Below are 27269 nucleotides of genomic sequence, written 5' to 3' on the forward strand. Positions count from 1 at the left end.
AATAGTTCGTGCTTTGAGCCCTTCCTGGGACAGAAGTATTAGATTCCGATGCACCATTGCAGGTTTACTGTATCCCTTGGACCTTCAAATAAACGATGAAACACAGAAATTGCATCGATATTGAATACAAAAGGCAAAATGTCGTCATATTTACAAGAGGAGTAACTCTTCTAATAGTTCTTGCTTTGAGCCTTTCCTGGGACAGCAGTATTAGATTCCGATGCACCATTGCAGATTTACTGTATCCCTTGGACCTTCAAATCAACGATGAAACACAGAAATTGCGTCGATATTGAATACAAAGGGCAAAAGGTAGAATTATTTACAAGAGGAGTAACTCTTGTAATAGTTCGTGACTTGAGCATTTCCTGGGACAGCAGTATTAGACTCCGATGCACCATAGCAGGTTTACTGTATCTCTTAGACCTTCAAATCAACGATGAAACACAGAGAATGCATCAATTATGAATACAAAAAGAAAATGTCGACTTATTTACAAGAGGAGTAACTCTTCTAATAGTTCGTGGTTTTAGCCTTTCCTGGGACACCAGTATTAGATTCCGATGCACCATTGCAGGTTTACTGTATCCCTTGGACCTTCAAATCAACGATGAAACACAGAAATTGCATCGATATTGAATACAAAAGGCAAAATGTCGTCTTATTTACAAGAGGAGTAACTCTTCTAATAGTTCGTGCTTTGAGCCTTTCCTGGGACAGCAGTATTAGATTCCGATGCACCATTGCTGGTTTACTGTATCCCTTGGACCTTCAAATCAACGATGAAACACAGAAATTGCATCGATATTGAATACAAAAGGCAAAATGTAGAATTATTTACAAAAGGAGTAACTCTTGTAATAGTTCGTGCCTTGAGCATTGCCTGGGACAGCAGTATTAGATTCCGATGCACCATTGCAGTTTTACTGTATCTCTTGGACCTTCAAATCAACGATGAAACACAGAAAATGCATCAATATTGAATACAAAAGGAAAATGTCGACTTACTTACAAGAGGAGTAACTCTTCTAATAGTTCGTGGTTTTAGACTTTCCTGGGACAGCAGAATTAGATTCCGATGCACCATTGCAGGTTTACTGTATCCCTTGGACCTTCAAATCAACGATGAATCACAGAAATTGCATCGATATTGAATACCAAAGGCTAAATGTCGACTTACTTACAAGAGGAGTAACTCTTCTAATAGTTCGTGCTTTGAGCATTTCCTGGGACAGCAGTATTAGATTCCGATGCACCATTGCAGGTTTACTGTATCCCTTGGACCTTCAAATCAACGAATAAACACAGAAATTGCATCGATATTGAATACAAAAGGTAAAATGTCGACTTATTTACAAGAGGAGTAACTCTTCTAATAGTTCGTGCTTTGAGCCTTTCCTGGGACAGCAGTATTAGATTCCGATGCACCATTGCAGGTTTACTGTATCCTTTGGACATTCAAATCAACGATGAAACACAGAAATAGCATCGATATTGATTACAAAAGGCAAAATGTCGACTTATTTACAAGAGGAGTAACTCTTCTAATAGTTCGTGTTTTGAGCCTTTCCTGGGGCAGCAGTATTAGATTCCGATGCACCATTGCAGGTTTACTGTATACCTTGGACCTTCAAATAAACGATGAAACACAGAAATTGCATCGATATTGAACACAAAAGGAAAAATATCGACTTATTTATAAGAGGAGTAACTCTTCTAATAGTTCGTGCTTTGAGCCTTTCCTGGGACAGCAGTATTAAATTCCGATGCACCATTGCAGGTTTACTGTATCCCTTGAAACTTCAAGTAAACGATGAAACACAGAAATTGGATCGATATTGAATACAAAATGCAAAATGTCGACTTATTTACAAGAGGAGTAACTCTCCTAACAGTTCGTGCTTTGAGCCTTTCCTGGACCAGCAGTATTAGATTCCGATGCACCATTGCAGGTTTACTGTATCCCTTGGACCTTCAAATCAACGATGAAACACAGAAATTGCATCGATATTGAATACCAAAGGCAAAATGTCGACTTATTTACAAGAGGAGTAACTCTTCTAATAGTTCGTGCTTTGAGCCTTTCCTGGACCAGCAGTATTAGATTCCGATGCACCATTGCAGGTTTACTGTATCCCTTGGACCTTCAAATCAACGATGAAACACAGAAATTGCATCGATATTGAATACAAAAGGCAAAATGTAGACTTATTTATAAGAGGAGTAACTCTTCTAATGGTTCGTGCTTTAAGCCTTTCCTGGGACAGCAGTATTAGATTCCGATGCACCATTGCAGGTTTACTGTATCCCTTGGACCTTCAAATCAACGATGAAACACAGAAATTGCATCGATATTGAATACAAAATGCAAACTTTCGACTTATTTATAAGAGGAGTAACTTATCCAAATGTTCTGCTTTGAACCTTTCCTGGGACAGCAGTATTAGTTTCCGATGCACCATTGCAGGTTTACTGTATCCCTTGGACCTTTAAATCAACGATGAAACACTGAAATTGCATCGATATAGAATACAAAAGGCAAAATGAAGACTTATTTACAAGAGGAGTAAATCTTCTAATAGTTCGTGCTTTGAGCCTTTCCTGGGACACCAGTATTAGATTCCGATGCACCATTGGAAGTTTACTGTATCCCTTGTACCTTCAAATCAACGATGAAATACAGAAATAGCATCGATATCGAATACAAAATGCAAAATGTCGACTTATTTATAAGTGGAGTAACTCTTCTAATAGTTCTGCTTTGAACCTTTCCTGGGACATCAGTATGAGATTCCGATGCACCATTGCAGGTTTACTGTATCCATCGACCACCATTCAACGATGAAACACAGAAATTGCATCGATATTGAATACAAAAGGCAAAATGTCGTCTTATTTACAAGAGGAGTAACTCTTCTAATAGTTCGTGCTTTAAGCCTTTCCTGGGACAGCAGTATTAGATTCCGATGCACCATTGCAGGTTTACTGTATCCCTTGGACCTTCAAATCAACGATGAAACACAGAAATTGCATCGATATTGAATACATAAGGCAAAATGTCGACTTATTTATTAGAGGAGAAACTATTCTAATAGTTCGTGATTTGAGCCCTTCCTGGGACAGAAGTATTAGATTCCGATGCACCATTGCAGGTTTACTGTATCCCTTAGACCTTCAAATCAACGATGAAACACAGAAATTGCATCGATATTGAATACAAAATGCAAAATGTCGTCTTATTTACAAGAGAGGTAACTCTTCTAATAGTTCGTGCTTTGAGCCTTTCCTGGGACAGCAGTATTAGATTCCGATGCACCATTGCAGATTTACTGTATCCCTTGGACCTTCAAATCAACGATGAAACACAGAAATTGCATCGATATTGAATACAAAAGGCAAAATGTAGAATTATTTACAAGAGGAGTAACTCTTGTAATAGTTCGTGTCTTGGTCATTTCCTGGGACAGCAGTATCAGATTCCGATGCACCATTGCAGGTTTACTGTATCTCTTGGACCTTCAAATCAACGATGATACACAGAAAATGCATCAATATTGAATACAAAAGGAAAATGTCGACTTATTTACAAGAGGAGTAACTCTTCTAATAGTTCGTGGTTTTAGACTTTCCTGGGACAGCAGTATTAGATTCCGATGCACCATTGCAGGTTTACTGTATCCCTTGGCCCTTCAAATCAACGATGAAACACAGATATTGCATCGATATTGAATACAAAAGCTAAATGTCGGCTTACTTACAAGAGGAGTATCTCTTCAAATAGTTCGTGCTTTGAGCCTTTCCTGGGACAGCAGTATTAGATTCCGATGCACCATTGCAGGTTTACTGTATCCCTTGGACCTTCAAATCAACGACGAAACACAGAAATTGCATCGAGATTGAATACAAAAGGTATCATGTCGACTTATTTACAAGAGGAGTAACTCTTATAATAGTTCGTGCTTTGAGTCTTTCTAGGGGCAGCAGTATTAGATTCCGATGCACCATTGCAGGTTTACTGTATCCCTTGGACCTTTAAATCAACGATGAAACACAGAAACTGCATCGATATTAAATACAAAAGGAAAAATATCGACTTATTTATAAGAGGAGTAACTCTTCTAATAGTTCGTGCTTTGAGCCTTTCCTGAGACAGCAGTATTAGATTCCGATGCACCATTGCAGGTTTACTGTATCCCTTGAACCTTCAAGTAAACGATGAAACACAGAAATTGCATCGATATTGAATACAAAATGCAAAATGTCGACTTATTTACAAGAGGAGTAACTCTTCTAATAGTTCGTGCTTTGAGCCTTTCCTGGACCAGCAGTATTAGATTCCGATGCACCATTGCCGGTTTACTGTATCCCTTGGACCTTCAAATCAACGATGAAACACAGAAATTGCATCGATATTGAATACCAAAGGCAAAATGTCGACTTATTTACAAGAGGAGTAACTCTTCTAATAGTTCGTTATTTGAGCCTTTCCTGGGACAGCAGTATTACATTCCGATGCACCATTGCAGGTTTACTGTAACCCTTGGACCATCAAATCAACGATGAAACACCGATATTGCATCGATATTGAATACAAAAATCTAAATGTCGACTTATTTACAAGAGGAGTAACTCTTGTAATAGTTCGTGCTTTGAGCCTTTCCTGGGACAGCAGTACTAGATTCCGGTGCACCATTGCAGGTTTACTGTATCCCTTGGACCTTCAAATCAACGATGAAACACAGAAATTGCATCGATATTGAATACAAAAGCCAAAATGTCGTCTTATTTACAAGAGGAGTAACTCTTCTAATAGTTCGTGGTTTGAGCCTTTCCTGGACCAGCAGTATTAGATTCCGATGCACCATTGCAGGTTTACTGTAGCCCGTGGACCTTCAAATCAACGATGAAACACAGAAATTGCATCGATATTGAATACAGAAGGAAAATGACGACTTATTTATAAGAAGAGTAACTCTTCTAATAGTTAGTGATTTTAGCATATCCTGGGACAGCAGTATTAGATTCCGATGCACCATTGCAGATTTACTGTATCCCTTGGACCTTTAAATCAACGATGAAACACTGAAATTGCTACGATATTGAATACAAAAGGCAAAATGAAGACTTATTTACAAGAGAAGTAAATCTTCTAATAGTTCGTGCTTTGAGCCTTTCCTGGGACACCAGTATTAGATTCCGATGCACCATTGGAAGTTTACTGTATCCCTTGGACCTTCAAATCAACGATGAAACACAGAAATTGCATCGATATTGAATACAAAATGCAAAATGTCGACTTATTTACAAGAGGAGTAACTCTTCTAATTGTTCGTGGTTTTAGACTTTCCTGGGACAGCTGTATTAGATTCCGATGCACCATTGCAGGTTTACTGTATCCCTTGGACCTTCAAATCAACGATGAAACACAGAAATTGCATCGATATTGAATACCAAAGGCTAAATGTCGACTTACTTACAAGAGGAGTAACTCTTCTAATAGTTCGTGCTTTGAGCCTTTCCTGGGACAGCAGTATTAGATTCCGATGCACCATTGCAGGTTTACTGTATCCCTTGGACCTTCAAATCAACGATGAAACACAGAAATTGCATCGATATTGAATACAAAAGGCAAAATGTAGACTTATTTATAAGAGGAGTAACTCTTCTAATAGTTCGTGCTTTAAGCCTATCCTGGGACACCAGTATTAGATTCGGATGCACCATTGCAAGTTTACTGTATCCTTTGGACCTTCAAATCAACGTTGAAACACAGAAATTGCATCGATATTGAATACAAAATGTAAACTTTCGACTTATTTATAAGAGGAGTAACTTATCCAATTGTTCTGCTTTGAACCTTTCCTGGGACAGCAGTATTAGTTTCCGATGCACCATTGCAGGTTTACTGTATCCCTTGGACCTTTAAATCAACGATGAAACACTGAAATTGCATCGATATAGAATACAAAAGGCAAAATGAAGACTTATTTACAAGAGAAGTAAATCTTCTAATAGTTCGTGCTTTGAGCCTTTCCTGGGACACCAGTATTAGATTCCGATGCACCATTGGAAGTTTACTGTATCCCTTGGACCTTCAAATCAACGATGAAACACAGAAATTGCATCGATATTGAATACAAAATGCAAAATATCGACTTATTTATAAGTGGAGTAACTCTTCTAATAGTTCTGCTTTGAACCTTTCCTGGGACATCAGTATTAGATTCCGATGCACCATTGCAGGTTTACTGTATCCATGGACCATCAAATCAACGATGAAACACAGAAATTGCATCGATATTGAATACATAAGGCAAAATGTCGACTTATTTATTAGAGGAGTAACTATTCTAATAGTTCGTGATTTGAGCCCTTCCTGGGACAGAAGTATTAGATTCCGATGCACCATTGCAGGTTTACTGTATCCCTTGGACCTTCAAATCAACGATGAAACACAGAAATTGCATCGATATTGAATACAAAAGGCAAAATGTCGTTTTATTTACAAGAGAAGTAACTCTTCTAATAGTTCGTGCTTTGAGCCTTTCCTGGGACAGCAGTATTAGATTCCGATGCACCATTGCAGATTTACTGTATCCCTTGGACCTTCAAATCAACGATGAAACACAGAAATTGCATCGATATTGAATACAAAAGGCAAAATGTAGAATTATTTACAAGAGGAGTAACTCTTGTAATAGTTCGTGCCTTGGGCATTTCCTGGGACAGCAGTATTAGATTCCGATGCACCATTGCAGGTTTACTGTATCTCTTGGACCTTCAAATCAACGATGATACACGGAAAATGCATCAATATTGAATACAAAAGGAAAATGTCGACTTATTTACAAGAGGAGTAACTCTTCCAATAGTTCGTGGTTTCAGACTTTCCTGGGACAGCAGTATTAGATTCCGATGCACCATTGCAGGTTTACTGTATCCCTTGGCCCTTCAAATCAACGATGAAACACAGATATTGCATCGATATTGAATACAAAAGCTAAATGTCGGCTTATTTACAAGAGGAGTAACTCTTCTAATAGTTCGTGCTTTGAGCCTTTCCTGGGACAGCAGTATTAGATTCCGATGCACCATTGCAGGTTTACTGTATCCCTTGGACCTTCAAATCAACGATGAACCACAGAAATTGCATCGAGATTGAATACAAAAGGTATCATGTCGACTTATTTACAAGAGGAGTAACTCTTATAATAGTTCGTGCTTTGAGCCTTTCCTGGGGCAGCAGTATTAGATTCCGATGCACCATTGCAGGTTTACTGTATCCCTTGGACCTTCAAATCAACGATGAAACACAGAAATTGCATCGATATTAAATACAAGCGGAAAAATATCGACTTATTTATAAGAGGAGTAACTCTTCTAATAGTTCTTGCTTTGAGCCTTTCCTGGGACAGCAGTATTAGATTCCGATGCACTATTGCAGGTTTACTGTATCCCTTGAACCTTCAAGTAAACGATGAAACACAGAAATTGCATCGATATTGAATACAAAATGCAAAATGTCGACTTATTTACAAGAGGAGTAACTCTTCTAATAGTTCGTGCTTTGAGCCCTTCCTGGACCAGCAGTATTAGATTCCGATGCACCATTGCAGGTTTACTGTATCCCTTGGACCTTCAAATCAACGATGAAACACAGAAATTGCATCGATATTGAATACCAAAGGCAAAATGTCGACTTATTTACAAGAGGAGTAACTCTTCTAATAGTTCGTTATTTGAGCCTTTCCTGGGACAGCAGTATTACATTCCGATGCACCATTGCAGGTTTACTGTAACCCTTGGACCATCAAGTCAACGATGAAACACCGATATTGCATCGATATTGAAAACAAAAGGCTAAATGTCGACTTATTTACAAGAGGAGTAACTCTTCTAATAGTTCGTGCTTTGAGCCCTTCCTGGGACAGAAGTATTAGATTCCGATGCACCATCGCAGCTTTACTGTATCCCTTGGCCCCTTCAAATCAACAATGAAACACAGAAATTGCATCGATATTGAATACAAAAGGCAAAATGTCGACTTATTTATAAGAGGAGTAACTCTTCTAATAGTTCGTGCTTTGAGCCCATCCTGGGACAGAAGTATTAGATTCCGATGCACCATTGCAGGTTTACTGTATCCCTTGGACCTTCCAATCAACGATGAAACACAGAAATTGCATCGATATTGAATACAAAAGGCAAAATGTAGAATTATTTACAAGAGGAGTAACTCTTGTAATAGTTCGTGCCTTGAGCATTTCCTGGGACAGCAGTATTAGATTCCGATGCACCATTGCAGGTTTACTGTATCTCTTGAACCTTCAAATCAACGATGAAACACAGAACATGCATCAATATTGTATACAAAAGGAAAATGTCGACTTATTTACAAGAGGAGTAACTCTTCTAATAGTTCGTGGTTTTAGACTTTCCTGGGACAGCAGTATTAGATTCCGATGCACCATTGCAGGTTTACTGTATCCCTTGAACCTTCAAGTAAACGATGAAACACAGAAATTGCATCGATATTGAATACAAAATGCAAAATGTCGACTTATTTACAAGAGGAGTAACTCTTCTAATAGTTCGTGCTTTGAGCCTTTCCTGGTCCAGCAGTATTAGATTCCGATGCACCATTGCAGGTTTACTGTATCCCTTGGACCTTCAATTCAACGATGAAACACTGATTTTGCATCGATATTGAATACCAAAGGCAAAATGTCGACTTATTTACAAGAGGAGTAACTCTTCTAATAGTTCGTAATTTGAGCCTTTCCTGGGACAGCAGTATTACATTCCGATGCACCATTGCAGGTTTACTGTAACCCTTGGACCATCAAATCAACGATGAAACACAGAAATTGCATCGATATTGAACACCAAAGGCAAAATGTCGACTTATTTACAAGAGGAGTAACTCTTCTAATAGTTCGTGCTTTGAGCCTTTCCTGGACCAGCAGTATTAGATTCCGATGCACCATTGCAGGTTTACTGTATCCCTTGGACCTTCAAATCAACGATGAAACACAGAAATTGCATCGATATTGAACACAAAAGGCAAAATGTAGACTTATTTTTAAGAGGAGTAACTCTTCTAATAATTCGTGCTTTGAACCTTTCCTGGGACATCAGTATTAGATTCCGATGCACCATTGCAGGTTTACTGTATCCATGGACCATCAAATCAACGATGAAACACAGAAATTGGATCGATATTGAATACAAAAGGCAAAATGTCGACTTATTTACAAGAGGAGTAACTCTTCTAATAGTTCGTGGTTTTAGACTTTCCTGGGACAGCAGTATTAGATTCCGATGCACCATTGCAGGTTTACTGTATCCCTTGGACCTTCAAATCAACGATGAAACACAGACATTGCATCGATATTGAATACAAAAGGCAAAATGTCGACTTATTTATAAGAGGAGTAACTCTTCTAATAGTTCGTGCTTTGAGCCCTTCCTGCGACACAAGTATTAGATTCCGATGCACCATTGCAGGTTTACTGTATCCCTTGGACCTTCAAATCAACGATGAAACACAGAAATTGCATCGAGATTGAATACAAAAGGTATCATGTCGACTTATTTACAAGAGGAGTAACTCTTATAATAGTTCGTGCTTTGAGTCTTTCCTGGGGCAGCAGTATTAGATTCCGATGCACCATTGCAGGTTTACTGTATCCCTTGGACCTTCAAATCAACGATGAAACACAGAAATTGCATCGATATTAAATACAAGCGGAAAAATATCGACTTATTTATAAGAGGAGTAACTCTTCTAATAGTTCTTGCTTTGAGCCTTTCCTGGGACAGCAGTATTAGATTCCGATGCACTATTGCAGGTTTACTGTATCCCTTGAACCTTCAAGTAAACGATGAAACACAGAAATTGCATCGATATTGAATACAAAATGCAAAATGTCGACTTATTTACAAGAGGAGTAACTCTTCTAATAGTTCGTGCTTTGAGCCCTTCCTGGACCAGCAGTATTAGATTCCGATGCACCATTGCAGGTTTACTGTATCCCTTGGACCTTCAAATCAACGATGAAACACAGAAATTGCATCGATATTGAATACCAAAGGCAAAATGTCGACTTATTTACAAGAGGAGTAACTCTTCTAATAGTTCGTTATTTGAGCCTTTCCTGGGACAGCAGTATTACATTCCGATGCACCATTGCAGGTTTACTGTAACCCTTGGACCATCAAGTCAACGATGAAACACCGATATTGCATCGATATTGAAAACAAAAGGCTAAATGTCGACTTATTTACAAGAGGAGTAACTCTTCTAATAGTTCGTGCTTTGAGCCTCTCCTGGGACAGCAGTACTAGATTCCGGTGCACCATTGCAGGTTTACTGTATCCCTTGGACCTTCAAATCAACGGTGAAACACAGAAATTGCATCGATATTGAATACAAAAGGCAAAATGTCGTCTTATTTACAAGAGGAGTAACTCTTCTAATAGTTCGTGCTTTGAACCTTTCCTGGACCAGCAGTATTAGATTCCGATGCACCATTGCAGGTTTACTGTAGCCCGTGGACCTTCAAATCAACGATGAAACACAGAAATTGCATCGATATTGAATACAGAAGGAAAATGTCGACTTATTTATAAGAAGAGTAACTCTTCTAATAGTTAGTGCTTTTAGCATATCCTGGGACAGCAGTATTAGATTCCGATGCACCATTGCAGGTTTACTGTATCCCTTGGACCTTCAAATCAACGGTGAAACACAGAAATTGCATCAATATTGAATACAAAATGCAAAATGTCGACTTATTTTTAAGTGGAGGAACTCTTCTAATAGTTCGTGCTTTGAGCCCTTCCTGGGACAGAAGTATTAGATTCCGATGCACCATCGCAGGTTTACTGTATTCCTTGGCCCCTTCAAATCAACAATGAAACACAGAAATTGCATCGATATTGAATACAAAAGGCAAAATGTCGACTTATTTATAAGAGGAGTAACTCTTCTAATAGTTCGTGCTTTGAGCCCATCCTGGGACAGAAGTATTAGATTCCGATGCACCATTGCAGGTTTACTGTATCCCTTGGACCTTCAAATCAACGATGAAACACAGAAATTGCATCGATATTGAATACAAAAGGCAAAATGTAGAATTATTTACAAGAGGAGTAACTCTTGTAATAGTTCGTGCCTTGAGCATTTCCTGGGACAGCAGTATTAGATTCCGATGCACCATTGCAGGTTTACTGTATCTCTTGAACCTTCAAATCAACGATGAAACACAGAACATGCATCAATATTGTATACAAAAGGAAAATGTCGACTTATTTACAAGAGGAGTAACTCTTCTAATAGTTCGTGGTTTTAGACTTTCCTGGGACAGCAGTATTAGATTCCGATGCACCATTGCAGGTTTACTGTATCCCTTGAACCTTCAAGTAAACGATGAAACACAGAAATTGCATCGATATTGAATACAAAATGCAAAATGTCGACTTATTTACAAGAGGAGTAACTCTTCTAATAGTTCGTGCTTTGAGCCTTTCCTGGTCCAGCAGTATTAGATTCCGATGCACCATTGCAGGTTTACTGTATCCCTTGGACCTTCAATTCAACGATGATAAAACTGATATTGCATCGATATTGAATACCAAAGGCAAAATGTCGACTTATTTACAAGAGGAGTAACTCTTCTAATAGTTCGTAATTTGAGCCTTTCCTGGGACAGCAGTATTACATTCCGATGCACCATTGCAGGTTTACTGTAACCCTTGGACCATCAAATCAACGATGAAACACAGAAATTGCATCGATATTGAACACCAAAGGCAAAATGTCGACTTATTTACAAGAGGAGTAACTCTTCTAATAGTTCGTGCTTTGAGCCTTTCCTGGACCAGCAGTATTAGATTCCGATGCACCATTGCAGGTTTACTGTATCCCTTGGACCTTCAAATCAACGATGAAACACAGAAATTGCATCGATATTGAACACAAAAGGCAAAATGTAGACTTATTTTTAAGAGGAGTAACTCTTCTAATAATTCGTGCTTTGAACCTTTCCTGGGACATCAGTATTAGATTCCGATGCACCATTGCAGGTTTACTGTATCCATGGACCATCAAATCAACGATGAAACACAGAAATTGGATCGATATTGAATACAAAAGGCAAAATGTCGACTTATTTACAAGAGGAGTAACTCTTCTAATAGTTCGTGGTTTTAGACTTTCCTGGGACAGCAGTATTAGATTCCGATGCACCATTGCAGGTTTACTGTATCCCTTGGACCTTCAAATCAACGATGAAACACAGACATTGCATCGATATTGAATACAAAAGGCAAAATGTCGACTTATTTATAAGAGGAGTAACTCTTCTAATAGTTCGTGCTTTGAGCCCTTCCTGCGACACAAGTATTAGATTCCGATGCACCATTGCAGGTTTACTGTATCCCTTGGACCTTCAAATCAACGATGAAACACAGAAATTGCATCGATATTGAATACAAAAGGCAAAATGTCGTCTTATTTACAAGAGGAGTACCTCTTCTAATAGTTCGTGCTTTGAGCCTTTCCTGGGACAGCAGTATTAGATTCCGATGCACCATTGCAAGTTTACTGTATCCCTTGGACCCTCAAATCAACGATGAAACACAGAAATTGCATCGATATTGAATACAAAAGGCAAAATGTAGAATTATTTACAAGAGGAGTAACTCTTGTAATAGTTCGTGCCTTGAGCATTTCCTGGGACAGCAGTATTAGATTCCGATGCACCATTGCAGGTTTACTGTATCCCTTGGACCTTCAAATCAACGATGAAACACAGAAAATGCATCAATATTGAATACAAAAGGAAAATGTCGACTTATTTACAAGAGGAGTAACTGTTCTAATAGTTCGTGGTTTTAGACTTTCCTGGGACAGCAGTATTAGATTCCGGTGCACCATTGCAGGTTCACTGTATCCCTTGGACCTTCAAATCAACGATGAAACACAGATATTGCATCGATATTGAATACAAAAGGCTAAATGTCGGCTTATTTACAAGAGGAGTAACTCTTCTAATAGTTCGTGCTTTGAGCCTTTCCTGGGACAGCAGTATTAGATTCCGATGCACCATTGCAGGTTTACTGTATCCCTTGGACCTTCAAATCAACGATGAAACACAGAAATTGCATCGATATTGAATACAAAAGGCAAAATGTCGACTTATTTATAAGAGGAGTAACTGTCTTAATAGTTCGTGCTTTGAGTCTTTCCTGGGGCAGCAGTATTAGATTCCGATGCACCATTGCAGGTTTACTGTATCCCTTGGACCTTCAAATCAACGATGAAACACAGAAATTGCATCGATATTAAATACAAAAGGAAAAATATCGACTTATTTATAAGAGGAGTAACTCTTCTAATAGTTCGTGCTTTGAGCCTTTCCTGGACCAGCAGTATTAGATTCCGATGCACCATTGCAGGTTTACTGTATCCCTTGAACCTTCAAGTAAACGATGAAACACAGAAATTGCATCGATATTGAATACAAAATGCAAAATGTCGACTTCTTTACAAGAGGAGTAATTCTTCTAATAGATCGTGCTTTGAGCCTTTCCTGGACCAGCAGTATTAGATTCCGATGCACCATTACAGCTTTACTGTATCCCTTGGACCTTCAAATCAACGATGAAACACAGAAATTGCATCGATATTGTATACCAAAGGCAAAATGTCGACTTATTTACAAGAGGAGTTACTCTTCTAATAGTTCGTGCTTTGAGCCTTTCCTGGACCAGCAGTATTAGATTCCGATGCACCATTGCAGGTTTACTGTAGCCCTTGGACCTTCAAATCAACGATGAAACACAGAAATTGCATCGATATTGAATACAAAATGCAAACTTTCGACTTATTTATAAGAGGAGTAACTCTTCCAATTGTTCTGCTTTGAACCTTTCCTGGGACAGCAGTATTAGTTTCCGATGCACCATTGCAGGTTTACTGTATCCCTTATACATTCAAATCAACGATGAAACACAGAAATTGCATCGATATTGAATACAAAAGGCAAAATGTAGACTTATTTATAAGAGGAGTAACTCTTCTAATAGTTCGTGCTTTGAGCCTTTCCTGGGACACCAGTATTAGATTCCGATGCACCATTGCATGTTTACTGTATCCCTTGTACCTTCAAATCAACGTTGAAACACAGAAATTGCATCGATATTGACTACAAAAGACAAAATGTCGACCTATTTATAGGAGGAGTAACTCTGCTAAAAGTTCGTGTTTTGAGCCTCTCCTGGGTCAGCAGTATTACATTCCGATGCACTATTGCAGGTTTACTGTATCCCTTGGACCTTCAAATCAACGATGAAACACAGAAATTGGATCGATATTGAATACAAAAGGCAAAATGTCGACTTATTTACAAGAGGAAAAACTCTTCTAATAGTTCGTGCTTTGAGACTTTCATTGGACAGCAGTATTTCATTCCGATCCACCATTGCAGGTTTACTGTATCCCTTGGACCTTCAAATCAACGATGAAACACAGAAATTGCATCGATATTGAACACAAAAGGCAAAATGTCGACGTATTTATAAGAGGAGTAACTCTTCTAATAGTTCGTGCTTTGAGCCCTTCCTGGGACAGAAGTATTAGATTCCGATGCACCATTGCAGGTTTACTGTATCCCTTGGACCTTCAAATAAACGATGAAACACAGAAATTGCATCGATATTGAATACAAAAGGCAAAATGTCGTCTTATTTACAAGAGGAGTAACTCTTGTAATAGTTCGTGCCTTGAGCATTGCCTGGGACAGCAGTATTAGATTCCGATGCACCATTGCAGTTTTACTGTATCTCTTGGACCTTCAAATCAACGATGAAACACAGAAAATGCATCAATATTGAATACAAAAGGAAAATGTCGACTTACTTACAAGAGGAGTAACTCTTCTAATAGTTCGTGGTTTTAGACTTTCCTGGGACAGCAGAATTAGATTTCGATGCACCATTGCAGGTTTACTGTATCCCTTGGACCTTCAAATCAACGATGAAACACAGAAATTGCATCGATATTGAATACCAAAGGCTAAATGTCGACTTACTTACAAGAGGAGTAACTCTTCTAATAGTTCGTGCTTTGAGCATTTCCTGGGACAGCAGTATTAGATTCCGATGCACCATTGCAGGTTTACTGTATCCCTTGGACCTTCAAATCAACGAATAAACACAGAAATTGCATCGATATTGAATACAAAAGGTAAAATGTCGACTTATTTACAAGAGGAGTAACTCTTCTAATAGTTCGTGCTTTGAGCCTTTCCTGGGACAGCAGTATTAGATTCCGATGCACCATTGCAGGTTTACTGTATCCCTTGGATATTCAAATCAACGATGAAACACAGAAATAGCATCGATATTGATTACAAAAGGCAAAATGTCGACTTATTTACAAGAGGAGTAACTCTTCTAATAGTTCGTGTTTTGAGCCTTTCCTGGGGCAGCAGTATTAGATTGCGATGCACCATTGCAGGTTTACTGTATACCTTGGACCTTCAAATAAACGATGAAACACAGAAATTGCATCGATATTGAACACAAAAGGAAAAATATCGACTTATTTATAAGAGGAGTAACTCTTCTAATAGTTCGTGCTTTGAGCCTTTCCTGGGACAGCAGTATTACATTCCGATGCACCATTGCAGGTTTACTGTATCCCTTGAACCTTCAAGTAAACGATGAAACACAGAAATTGGATCGATATTGAATACAAAATGCAAAATGTCGACTTATTTACAAGAGGAGTAACTCTCCTAACAGTTCGTGCTTTGAGCCTTTCCTGGACCAGCAGTATTAGATTCCGATGCACCATTGCAGGTTTACTGTATCCCTTGGACCTTCAAATCAACGATGAAACACAGAAATTGCATCGATATTGAATACCAAAGGCAAAATGTCGACTTATTTACAAGAGGAGTAACTCTTCTAATAGTTCGTGCTTTGAGCCTTTCCTGGACCAGCAGTATTAGATTCCGATGCACCATTGCAGGTTTACTGTATCCCTTGGACCTTCAAATCAACGATGAAACACAGAAATTGCATCGATATTGAATACAAAAGGCAAAATGTAGACTTATTTATAAGAGGAGTAACTCTTCTAATGGTTCGTGCTTTATGCCTTTCCTGGGACACACGTATTAGATTCGGATGCACCATTGCAAGTTTACGGTATCCCTTGGACCTTCAAATCAACGTTGAAACACAGAAATTGCATCGATATTGAATACAAAATGCAAACTTTCGACTTATTTATAAGAGGAGTAACTCTTCCAATTGTTCTGCTTTGAACCTTTCCTGGGACAGCAGTATTAGTTTCCGATGCACCATTGCAGGTTTACTGTATCCCTTATACCTTCAAATCAACGATGAAACACAGAAATTGCATCCATATTGAATACAAAAGGCAAAATGTAGACTTATTTATAAGAGGAGTAACTCTTCTAATAGTTCGTGCTTTGAGCCTTTCCTGGGACAGCAGTATTAAATTCCGATGCACCATTGCAGGTTTACTGTATCCCTTGAACCTTCAAGTAAACGATGAAACACAGAAATTGGATCGATATTGAATACAAAATGCAAAATGTCGACTTATTTACAAGAGGAGTAACTCTCCTAACAGTTCGTGCTTTGAGCCTTTCCTGGACCAGCAGTATTAGATTCCGATGCACCATTGCAGGTTTACTGTATCCCTTGGACCTTCAAATCAACGATGAAACACAGAAATTGCATCGATATTGAATACCAAAGGCAAAATGTCGACTTATTTACAAGAGGAGTAACTCTTCTAATAGTTCGTGCTTTGAGCCTTTCCTGGACCAGCAGTATTAGATTCCGATGCACCATTGCAGGTTTACTGTATCCCTTGGACCTTCAAATCAACGATGAAACACAGAAATTGCTTCGATATTGAATACAAAAGGCAAAATGTAGACTTATTTATAAGAGGAGTAACTCTTCTAATGGTTCGTGCTTTGAGCCTTTCCTGGGACAGCAGTATTAGATTCCGATGCACCATTGCAGATTTACTGTATCCCTTGGACCTTCAAATCAACGATGAAACACAGAAATTGCATCGATATTGAATACAAAGGGCAAAAGGTAGAATTATTTACAAGAGGAGTAACTCTTGTAATAGTTCGTGACTTGAGCATTTCCTGGGACAGCAGTATTAGACTCCGATGCACCATAGCAGGTTTACTGTATCTCTTAGACCTTCAAATCAACGATGAAACACAGAGAATGCATCAATTATGAATACAAAAAGAAAATGTCGACTTATTTACAAGAGGAGTAACTCTTCTAATAGTTCGTGGTTTTAGCCTTTCCTGGGACAGCAGTATTAGATTCCGATGCACCATTGCAGGTTTACTGTATCCCTTGGACCTTCAAATCAACGATGAAACACAGAAATTGCATCGATATTGAATACAAAATGCAAAATGTCGTCTTATTTACAAGAGGAGTAACTCTTCTAATAGTTCGTGCTTTGAGCCTTTCCTGGACCAGCAGTATTAGATTCCGATGCACCATTGCAGGTTTACTGTATCCCTTGGACCTTCAAATCAACGATGAAACACAGAAATTGCATCGATATTGAATACAAAAGGCAAAATGTAGAATTATTTACAAAAGGAGTAACTCTTGTAATAGTTCGTGCCTTGAGCATTGCCTGGGACAGCAGTATTAGATTCCGATGCACCATTGCAGTTTTACTGTATCTCTTGGACCTTCAAATCAACGATGAAACACAGAAATGGCATCAATATTGAATACAAAAGGAAAATGTCGACTTACTTACAAGAGGAGTAACTCTTCTAATAGTTCGTGGTTTTAGACTTTCCTGGGACAGCAGTATTAGATTCCGATGCACCATTGCAGGTTTACTGTATCCCTTGGACCTTCAAATCAACGATGAAACACGGAAATTGCATCGATATTGAATACCAAAGGCTAAATGTCGACTTACTTACAAGAGGAGTAACTCTTCTAATAGTTCGTGCTTTGAGCATTTCCTGGGACAGCAGTATTAGATTCCGATGCACCATTGCAGGTTTACTGTATCCCTTGGACCTTCAAATCAACGAATAAACACAGAAATTGCATCGATATTGAATACAAAAGGTAAAATGTCGACTTATTTACAATAGGAGTAACTCTTCTAATAGTTCGTGCTTTGAGCCTTTCCTGGGACAGCAGTATTAGATTCCGATGCACCATTGCAGGTTTACTGTATCCCTTGGACATTCAAATCAACGATGAAACACAGAAATAGCATCGATATTGATTACAAAAGGCAAAATGTCGACTTATTTACAAGAGGAGTAACTCTTCCAATAGTTCGTGGTTTGAGCCATTCCTGGGGCAGCAGTATTAGATTCCGATGCACCATTGCAGGTTTACTGTATACCTTGGACCTTCAAATAAACGATGAAACACAGAAATTGCATCGATATTGAACACAAAAGGAAAAATATCGACTTATTTATAAGAGGAGTAACTCTTCTAATAGTTCGTTGTTTGAGCCTTTCCTGGGACAGCAGTATTAAATTCCGATGCACCATTGCAGGTTTACTGTATCCCTTGGACCTTCAAATCAACGATGAAACACAGAAATTGCATCGATATTGAATACAAAAGGCAAAATGTAGACTTATTTATAAGAGGAGTAACTCTTCTAATGGTTCGTGCTTTAAGCCGTTCCTGGGACACACGTATTAGATTCGGATGCACCATTGCAAGTTTACGGTATCCCTTGGACCTTCAAATCAACGTTGAAACACAGAAATTGCATCGATATTAAATACAAAATGCAAACTTTCGACTTATTTATAAGAGGAGTAACTCTTCCAATTGTTCTGCTTTGAACCTTTCCTGGGACAGCAGTATTAGTTTCCGATGCACCATTGCAGGTTTACTGTATCCCTTATACCTTCAAATCAACGATGAAACACAGAAATTGCATCGATATTGAATACAAATTGCAAAATGTAGACTTATTTATAAGAGGAGTAACTCTTCTAATAGTTCGTGCTTTGAGCCTTTCCTGGGACACCAGTATTAGATTCCGATGCACCATTGCATGTTTACTGTATCCCTTGTACCTTCAAATCAACGTTGAAACATAGAAATTGCATCGATATTGACTACAAAAGACAAAATGTCGACCTATTTATAGGAGGAGTAACTCTGCTAATAGTTCGTGTTTTGAGCCTCTCCTGGGTCAGCAGTATTACATTCCGATGCACTATTGCAGGTTTACTGTATCCCTTGGACCTTCAAATCAACGATGAAACACAGAAAATGGATCGATATTGAATTCAAAAGGCAAAATGTCGACTTATTTACAAGAGGAAAAACTCTTCTAATAGTTCGTGCTTTGAGACTTTCCTGGGACAGCAGTATTTCATTCCGATCCACCATTGCAGGTTTACTGTATCCCTTGGACCTTCAAATCAACGATGAAACACAGAAATTGCATCGATATTGAACACAAAAGGCAAAATGTCGACTTACTTATAAGAGGAGTAACTCTTCTAATAGTTCGTGCTTTGAGCCCTTCCTGGGACAGAAGTATTAGATTCCGATGCACCATTGCAGGTTTACTGTATCCCTTGGACCTTCAAATAAACGATGAAACACAGAAATTGCATCGATATTGAATACAAAAGGCAAAATGTCGTCTTATTTACAAGAGGTGTAACTCTTCTAATAGTTCGTGCTTTGAGCCTTTCCTGGGACAGCAGTATTAGATTCCGATGCACCATTGCAGATTTACTGTATCCCTTGGACCTTCAAATCAACGATGAAACACAGAAATTGCGTCGATATTGAATACAAAGGGCTAAAGGTAGAATTATTTACAAGAGGAGTAACTCTTGTAATAGTTCGTGACTTGAGCATTTCCTGGGACAGCAGTATTAGACTCCGATGCACCATAGCAGGTTTACTGTATCTCTTAGACCTTCAAATCAACGATGAAACACAGAGAATGCATCAATTATGAATACAAAAAGAAAATGTCGACTTATTTACAAGAGGAGTAACTCTTCTAATAGTTCGTGGTTTTAGCCTTTCCTGGGACAGCAGTATTAGATTCCGATGCACCATTGCAGGTTTACTGTATCCCTTGGACCTTCAAATCAACGATGAAACACAGAAATTGCATCGATATTGAATACAAAAGGCAAAATGTCGTCTTATTTACAAGTGGAGTAACTCTTCTAATAGTTCGTGCTTTGAGCCTTTCCTGGGACAGCAGTATTAGATTCCGATGCACCATTGCAGATTTCCTGTATCCCTTGGACCTTCAAATCAACGATGAAACACAGAAATTGCATCGATATTGAATACAAAAGGCAAAATGTAGAATTATTTACAAAAGGAGTAACTCTTGTAATAGTTCGTGCCTTGAGCATTGCCTGGGACAGCAGTATTAGATTCCGATGCACCATTGCAGTTTTACTGTATCTCTTGGACCTTCAAATCAACGATGAAACACAGAAAATGCATCAATATTGAATACAAAAGGAAAATGTCGACTTACTTACAAGAGGAGTAACTCTTCTAATAGTTCGTGGTTTTAGACTTTCCTGGGACAGCAGTATTAGATTCCGATGCACCATTGCAGGTTTACTGTATCCCTTGGACCTTCAAATCAACGATGAAACACAGAAATTGCATCGATATTGAATACCAAAGGATAAATGTCGACTTAATTACAAGAGGAGTAACTCTTCTAATAGTTCGTGCTTTGAGCATTTCCTGGGACAGCAGTATTAGATTCCGATGCACCATTGCAGGTTTACTGTATCCCTTGGACCTTCAAATCAACGAATAAACACAGAAATTGCATCGATATTGAATACAAAAGGTAAAATGTCGACTTATTTACAAGAGGAGTAACTCTTCTAATAGTTCGTGCTTTGAGCCTTTCCTGGGACAGCAGTATTAGATTCCGATGCACCATTGCAGGTTTACTGTATCCCTTGGACATTCAAATCAACGATGAAACACAGAAATAGCATCGATATTGATTACAAAAGGCAAAATGTCGACTTATTTACAAGAGGAGTAACTCTTCTAATAGTTCGTGTTTTGAGCCTTTCCTGGGGCAGCAGTATTAGATTCCGATGCACCATTGCAGGTTTACTGTATACCTTGGACCTTCAAATAAACGATGAAACACAGAAATTGCATCGATATTGACACAAAAGGAAAAATATCGACTTATTTATAAGAGGAGTAACTCTTCTAATAGTTCGTGCTTTGAGCCTTTCCTGGGACAGCAGTATTAAATTCCGATGCACCATTGCAGGTTTACTGTATCCCTTGAACCTTCAAGTAAACGATGAAACACAGAAATTGGATCGATATTGAATACAAAATGCAAAATGTCGACTTATTTACAAGAGGAGTAACTCTCCTAACAGTTCGTGATTTGAGCCTTTCCTGGACCAGCAGTATTAGATTCCGATGCACCATTGCAGGTTTACTGTATCCCTTGGACCTTCAAATCAACGATGAAACACAGAAATTGCATCGATATTGAATACCAAAGGCAAAATGTCGACTTATTTACAAGAGGAGTAACTCTTCTAATAGTTCGTGCTTTGAGCCTTGACCTGGACCAGCAGTATTAGATTCCGATGCACCATTGCAGGTTTACTGTATCCCTTGGACCTTCAAATCAACGATGAAACACAGAAATTGCATCGATATTGAATACAAAAGGCAAAATGTAGACTTATTTATAAGAGGAGTAACTCCTCTAATGGTTCGTGCTTTAAGCCTTTCCTGGGACACACGTATTAGATTCGGATGCACCATTGCAAGTTTACGGTATCCCTTGGACCTTCAAATCAACGTTGAAACACAGAAATTGCATCGATATTGAATACAAAATGCAAACTTTCGACTTATTTATAAGTGGAGTAACTCTTCCAATTGTTCTGCTTTGAACCTTTCCTGGGACAGCAGTATTAGTTTCCGATGCACCATTGCAGGTTTACTGTATCCCTTATACCTTCAAATCAACGATGAAACACAGAAATTGCATCGATATTGAATACAAAAGGCAAAATGTAGACTTATTTATAAGAGGAGTAACTCTTCCAATAGTTCGTGTTTGAGCCTTTCCTGGGACACCAGTATTAGATTCCGATGCACCATTGCATGTTTACTGTATCCCTTGTACCTTCAAATCAACGTTGAAACACAGAAATTGCATCGATATTGACTACAAAAGATAAAATGTCGACCTATTTATAGGAGGAGTAACTCTGCTAATAGTTCGTGTTTTGAGCCTCTCCTGGGTCAGCAGTATTACATTCCGATGCACTATTGCAGGTTTACTGTATCCCTTGAACCTTCAAATCAACGATGAAACACAGAAATTGGATCGATATTGAATACAAAAGGCAAAATGTCGACTTATTTACAAGAGGAAAAACTCTTCTAATAGTTCGTGCTTTGAGACTTTCCTGGGACAGCACTATTTCATTCCGATCCACCATTGCAGGTTTACTGTATCCCTTGGACCTTCAAATCAACGATGAAGCACAGAAATTGCATCGATATTGAACACAAAAGGCAAAATGTCGACTTATTTATAAGAGGAGTAACTCTTCTAATAGTTCGTGCTTTGAGCCCTTCCAGGGACTGAAGTATTACATTACGATGCACCATTGCAGGTTTACTGTATCCCTTGGACCTTCAAATAAACGATGAAACACAGAAATTGCATCGATATTGAATACAAAAGGCAAAATGTCGTCTTATTTACAAGAGGAGTAACTCTTCTAATAGTTCGTGCTTTGAGCCTTTCCTGGGACAGCAGTATTAGATTCCGATGCACCATTGCAGATTTACTGTATCCCTTGGACCTTCAAATCAACGATGAAACACAGAAATTGCATCGATATTGAATACAAAGGACAAAAGGTAGAATTATTTACAAGAGGAGTAACTCTTGTAATAGTTCGTGACTTGAGCATTTCCTGGGACAGCAGTATTAGACTCCGATGCACCATAGCAGGTTTACTGTATCTCTTAGACCTTCAAATCAACGATGAAACACAGAGAATGCATCAATTATGAATACAAAAAGAAAATGTCGACTTATTTACAAGAGGAGTAACTCTTCTAATAGTTCGTGGTTTTAGCCTTTCCTGGGACAGCAGTATTAGATTCCGATGCACCATTGCAGTTTTACTGTATCTCTTGGACCTTCAAATCAACGATGAAACACAGAAAATGCATCAATATTGAATACAAAAGGAAAATGTCGACTTACTTACAAGAGGAGTAACTCTTCTAATAGTTCGTGGTTTTAGACTTTCCTGGGACAGCAGTATTAGATTCCGATGCACCATTGCAGGTTTACTGTATCCCTTGGACCTTCAAATCAACGATGAAACACAGAAATTGCATCGATATTGAATACCAAAGGATAAATGTCGACTTAATTACAAGAGGAGTAACTCTTCTAATAGTTCGTGCTTTGAGCATTTCCTGGGACAGCAGTATTAGATTCCGATGCACCATTGCAGGTTTACTGTATCCCTTGGACCTTCAAATCAACGAATAAACACAGAAATTGCATCGATATTGAATACAAAAGGTAAAATGTCGACTTATTTACAAGAGGAGTAACTCTTCTAATAGTTCGTGCTTTGAGCCTTTCCTGGGACAGCAGTATTAGATTCCGATGCACCATTGCAGGTTTACTGTATCCCTTGGACATTCAAATCAACGATGAAACACAGAAATAGCATCGATATTGATTACAAAAGGCAAAATGTCGACTTATTTACAAGAGGAGTAACTCTTCTAATAGTTCGTGTTTTGAGCCTTTCCTGGGGCAGCAGTATTAGATTCCGATGCACCATTGCAGGTTTACTGTATACCTTGGACCTTCAAATAAACGATGAAACACAGAAATTGCATCGATATTGACACAAAAGGAAAAATATCGACTTATTTATAAGAGGAGTAACTCTTCTAATAGTTCGTGCTTTGAGCCTTTCCTGGGACAGCAGTATTAAATTCCGATGCACCATTGCAGGTTTACTGTATCCCTTGAACCTTCAAGTAAACGATGAAACACAGAAATTGGATCGATATTGAATACAAAATGCAAAATGTCGACTTATTTACAAGAGGAGTAACTCTCCTAACAGTTCGTGATTTGAGCCTTTCCTGGACCAGCAGTATTAGATTCCGATGCACCATTGCAGGTTTACTGTATCCCTTGGACCTTCAAATCAACGATGAAACACAGAAATTGCATCGATATTGAATACCAAAGGCAAAATGTCGACTTATTTACAAGAGGAGTAACTCTTCTAATAGTTCGTGCTTTGAGCCTTGACCTGGACCAGCAGTATTAGATTCCGATGCACCATTGCAGGTTTACTGTATCCCTTGGACCTTCAAATCAACGATGAAACACAGAAATTGCATCGATATTGAATACAAAAGGCAAAATGTAGACTTATTTATAAGAGGAGTAACTCCTCTAATGGTTCGTGCTTTAAGCCTTTCCTGGGACACACGTATTAGATTCGGATGCACCATTGCAAGTTTACGGTATCCCTTGGACCTTCAAATCAACGTTGAAACACAGAAATTGCATCGATATTGAATACAAAATGCAAACTTTCGACTTATTTATAAGTGGAGTAACTCTTCCAATTGTTCTGCTTTGAACCTTTCCTGGGACAGCAGTATTAGTTTCCGATGCACCATTGCAGGTTTACTGTATCCCTTATACCTTCAAATCAACGATGAAACACAGAAATTGCATCGATATTGAATACAAAAGGCAAAATGTAGACTTATTTATAAGAGGAGTAACTCTTCCAATAGTTCGTGTTTGAGCCTTTCCTGGGACACCAGTATTAGATTCCGATGCACCATTGCATGTTTACTGTATCCCTTGTACCTTCAAATCAACGTTGAAACACAGAAATTGCATCGATATTGACTACAAAAGATAAAATGTCGACCTATTTATAGGAGGAGTAACTCTGCTAATAGTTCGTGTTTTGAGCCTCTCCTGGGTCAGCAGTATTACATTCCGATGCACTATTGCAGGTTTACTGTATCCCTTGAACCTTCAAATCAACGATGAAACACAGAAATTGGATCGATATTGAATACAAAAGGCAAAATGTCGACTTATTTACAAGAGGAAAAACTCTTCTAATAGTTCGTGCTTTGAGACTTTCCTGGGACAGCACTATTTCATTCCGATCCACCATTGCAGGTTTACTGTATCCCTTGGACCTTCAAATCAACGATGAAGCACAGAAATTGCATCGATATTGAACACAAAAGGCAAAATGTCGACTTATTTATAAGAGGAGTAACTCTTCTAATAGTTCGTGCTTTGAGCCCTTCCAGGGACTGAAGTATTACATTACGATGCACCATTGCAGGTTTACTGTATCCCTTGGACCTTCAAATAAACGATGAAACACAGAAATTGCATCGATATTGAATACAAAAGGCAAAATGTCGTCTTATTTACAAGAGGAGTAACTCTTCTAATAGTTCGTGCTTTGAGCCTTTCCTGGGACAGCAGTATTAGATTCCGATGCACCATTGCAGATTTACTGTATCCCTTGGACCTTCAAATCAACGATGAAACACAGAAATTGCATCGATATTGAATACAAAGGGCAAAAGGTAGAATTATTTACAAGAGGAGTAACTCTTGTAATAGTTCGTGACTTGAGCATTTCCTGGGACAGCAGTATTAGACTCCGATGCACCATAGCAGGTTTACTGTATCTCTTAGACCTTCAAATCAACGATGAAACACAGAGAATGCATCAATTATGAATACAAAAAGAAAATGTCGACTTATTTACAAGAGGAGTAACTCTTCTAATAGTTCGTGGTTTTAGCCTTTCCTGGGACAGCAGTATTAGATTCCGATGCACCATTGCAGGTTTACTGTATCCCTTGGACCTTCAAATCAACGATGAAACTCAGAAATTGCATCGATAATGAATACAAAAGGCAAAATGTCGTCTTATTTACAAGAGGAGTAACTCTTCTAATAGTTCGTGCTTTGAGCCTTTCCTGGACCAGCAGTATTAGATTCCGATGCACCATTGCAGGTTTACTGTATCCCTTGGACCTTCAAATCAACGATGAAACACAGAAATTGCATCGATATTGAATACCAAAGGCTAAATGTCGACTTACTTACAAGAGGAGTAACTCTTCTAATAGTTCGTGCTTTGAGCATTTCCTGGGACAGCAGTATTAGATTCCGATGCACCATTGCAGGTTTACTGTATACCTTGGACCTTCAAATAAACGATGAAACACAGAAATTGCATCGATATTGAACACAAAAGGAAAAATATCGACTTATTTATAAGAGGAGTAACTCTTCTAATAGTTCGTGCTTTGAGCCTTTCCTGGGACAGCAGTATTAAATTCCGATGCACCATTGCAGGTTTACTGTATCCCTTGAACCTTCAAGTAAACGATGAAACACAGAAATTGGATCGATATTGAATACAAAATGCAAAATGTCGACTTATTTACAAGAGGAGAAACTCTCCTAACAGTTCGTGCTTTGAGCCTTTCCTGGACCAGCAGTATTAGATTCCGATGCACCATTGCAGGTTTACTGTATCCCTTGGACCTTCAAATCAACGATGAAACACAGAAATTGCATCGATATTGAATACCAAAGGCAAAATGTCGACTTATTTACAAGAGGAGTAACTCTTCTAATAGTTCGTAATGTGAGCCTTTCCTGGGACAGCAGTATTACATTCCGATGCACCATTGCAGTTTTACTGTAACCCTTGGACCATCAAATCAACGATGAAACACATAAATTGCATCGATATTGAATACCAAAGGCAAAATGTCGACTTATTTACAAGAGGAGTAACTCTTCTAGTAGTTCGTGCTTTGAGCCTTTCCTGGACCAGCAGTATTAGATTCCGATGCACCATTGCAGGGTTACTGTATCCCTTGGACCTTCAAATCAACGATGAAACACAGAAATTGCATCGATATTGAATACAAAAGGCAATATGTCATTTTATTTATAAGAGGAGTAACTCTACTAATAGTTAGTGCTTTTAGCCTTTCCTGGGACAGCAGTATTTGATTCCGATGCACCATTGCAGGTTTACTGTATCCCTTGGACCTTCAAATCAACGATGAAACACAGATATTGCATCGATATTAAA

This window comes from Schistocerca cancellata, chromosome 2, assembly GCF_023864275.1.
Source record: "Schistocerca cancellata isolate TAMUIC-IGC-003103 chromosome 2, iqSchCanc2.1, whole genome shotgun sequence".
Taxonomy (NCBI): Eukaryota; Metazoa; Arthropoda; class Insecta; order Orthoptera; family Acrididae; genus Schistocerca; species Schistocerca cancellata.